Source organism: Brachyhypopomus gauderio, unplaced genomic scaffold, assembly GCF_052324685.1.
Source record: "Brachyhypopomus gauderio isolate BG-103 unplaced genomic scaffold, BGAUD_0.2 sc325, whole genome shotgun sequence".
In the NCBI taxonomy this organism is placed as follows: domain Eukaryota; kingdom Metazoa; phylum Chordata; class Actinopteri; order Gymnotiformes; family Hypopomidae; genus Brachyhypopomus; species Brachyhypopomus gauderio.
In genome coordinates, this window is record NW_027507146.1 from 76,697 (window position 1) to 80,000 (window position 3,304).

Consider the following 3,304-nt stretch of genomic DNA (forward strand, 5'->3'; position numbering starts at 1 on the left):
TACAAATCGTCCAATTCCAATTTATTTGAATGGCATCCCAATTCCAATTTATTTAACTGATGGAAATAAATTGGAATTGGGATGCGATAGAGTTTGGGTTAGTGGTGTAAAAATTCTGCTTGGCTTTCAGACTCGTGCTTCCAGTATGTTGCTCCAGTGCCCCCCCAGACATCCCCCATGAAATTTCATGACCCTACGACCTCGGGAAAGTCACTTCCTGTTCCACTTCCTGGTTCGTTTTTCAACTTCCCGACCACCTACGGACACGAGCTTTTAGTATGTTGTTTGTGGTCCCAAATAGAACTCCCCTGCAAAGTTTTGAGCCGATCGGCCCATGGGAACACCTACTTCCGGTCACGCCCACTTTTAGGGGCGGGGCTTAAATATGTTGTTTTAGGGGTCCCACACTACCCCCCTATCAAGTCTCGAGCCGATCGGCCCATGGAAACACCTACTTCCGGCCACGCCCACTTTTAGGGGGCGGGGCTTCAATATGTTGTTTAGGGGGTCCCACACTACCCCCCTATCAAGTTTCGGACCCCTACGACATTCCTGAACTTGTACAAGCCCACCTGTGGTGGGTAGTGGCCAACATCCCAATTGCAATCTATTTGAATAGGCATCCCATAATAGCTGAAATAGATTGGAAGTGGGATAGGTAATCACAAAACATCCCAATTGCAATCTATTTGAATAGGCATCCCATAATAGCTGAAATAGATTGGAAGTGGGATAGGTAATCACAAAACATCCCAATAGCAATCTATTTGAATAGGCATCCCATAATAGTGGAAATAGATTGGAAGTGGGATCGGTAATCACAAAACATCCCAATTGCAATCTATTTGAATAGGCATCCCATAATAGCTGAAATAGATTGGAAGTGGGATAGGTAATCACAAAACATCCCAATTGCAATCTATTTGAATAGGCATCCCATAATAGCTGAAATAGATTGGAAGTGGGATAGGTAATCACAAAACATCCCAATTGCAATCTATTTGAATAGGCATCCCATAATAGCTGAAATAGATTGGAAGTGGGATCGGTAATCACAAAACATCCCAATTGCAATCTATTTGAATAGGCATCCCATAATAGCTGAAATAGATTGGAAGTGGGATAGGTAATCACAAAACATCCCAATTGCAATCTATTTGAATAGGCATCCCATAATAGCTGAAATAGATTGGAAGTGGGATAGGTAATCACAAAACATCCCAATTGCAATCTATTTGAATAGGCATCCCATAATAGTGGAAATAGATTGGAAGTGGGATCGGTAATCACAAAACATCCCAATTGCAATCTATTTGAATAGGCATCCCATAATAATGGAAATAGATTGGAAATGGGATAGGTAATCACAAAACATCCCAATTGCAATCTATTTGAATAGGCATCCCATAATAGCTGAAATAGATTGGAAGTGGGATAGGTAATCACAAAACATCCCAATTGCAATCTATTTGAATAGGCATCCCATAATAGCTGAAATAGATTGGAAGTGGGATAGGTAATCACAAAACATCCCAATAGCAATCTATTTGAATAGGCATCCCATAATAGTGGAAATAGATTGGAAGTGGGATAGGTAATCACAAAACATCCCAATTGCAATCTATTTGAATAGGCATCCCATAATAGCTGAAATAGATTGGAAGTGGGATAGGTAATCACAAAACATCCCAATTGCAATCTATTTGAATAGGCATCCCATAATAGTGGAAATAGATTGGAAGTGGGATCGGTAATCACAAAACATCCCAATTGCAATCTATTTGAATAGGCATCCCATAATAATGGAAATAGATTGGAAATGGGATAGGTAATCACAAAACATCCCAATTGCAATCTATTTGAATAGGCATCCCATAATAGCTGAAATAGATTGGAAGTGGGATAGGTAATCACAAAACATCCCAATTGCAATCTATTTGAATAGGCATCCCATAATAGTGGAAATAGATTGGAAGTGGGATAGGTAATCACAAAACATCCCAATTGCAATCTATTTGAATAGGCATCCCATAATAGCTGAAATAAATTGGAAGTGGGATAGGTAATCACAAAACATCCCATTTGCAATCTATTTGAATAGGCATCCCATAATAGCTGAAATAGATTGGAAGTGGGATAGGTAATCACAAAACATCCCATTTGCAATCTATTTGATCAGGCATCCCATAATAGCTGAAATAGATTGGAAGTGGGATCGGTAATCACAAAACATCCCATTTGCAATCTATTTGATGAGGCATCCCATAATAATCGGAAAAATAAATTGGAAGTGGGACGTTTTTTACTTACCTATCCCACTTCCAATTTATTTGGATGTGCTCCACACTGTGGCCGAACTGCGTATCGCTCGAAAAACGCCCGTTTTTCAATAATTTATTGCCGGCCTCATGGGGGCGCTAGAGGCGGGGGGACACCTCCCCTCGTCTTTGGGGGTCCCCCCCTCGAGGCCTGACCCATCCACCGACCCGGCAAAAATCTGGGGGCTTCGGCGCGCAGCCCCCCTTTGGGGCCGTCAATTGGCCACTTAATAGATTGGGATTGGGACGTTGCTGCGCTAACTAGAGGAAGTAAAAGTCGTAACAAGGTTTCCGTAGGTGAACCTGCGGAAGGATCATTAACGGGTAGCGCCGCCCGGCGCGCCTCCTCCCAGCCTCTGTGCGTCTCCTCGGGCCTCTGGGGAAAGGGTTGTGCGCTTCGGTACCGGACTGGAGATCATCATATGTTTAACGCCTGAACAGCGATGGCGCAAGCTGGTCTGTTCTCTCCAAACAGCCCCCCATCTCGAGCGCACCTCCTCGGTACTCTCTGGCTCGTGCGAAGCGCTAAAAAACACGGTTACGGCCGGTTTCCACACGCACAATGGCGTGAGTCTGGGCCGCGAGGCCCTCTCTCTCTGTCGGCGTGCGTGGGGTTTTCCACATTCGGTGACCTCAGGCTCACGGCACCACCACGCACCCTACGTCTGTTGCTATAAATCGGGACTGTGCCCGTAAAGGACCAGACTCGCGTTGGGAGGTTCGCAGGAGGCTCACGCCACCTTTGTCTTCCTGGGCTCAGACGTCGTCAAAGCGGTTGCGCGTGTGTGGCCGTTGCCTTCCATTTTTCGTCGGGTGACGGGTACCTACTAGTCTTCGAACCAACCCCATACAGCGCTACGAGTGCTCTCCCTTACCGGAGGCATGGCGGGCGGTGATGGGGAGGGCCACGTGTGGACTCTAGCTCATCAACCCCGCCTCAGGCAGCGCTACGAGTGCTCTCCTGTACTGGAGACATGGCGGACGCT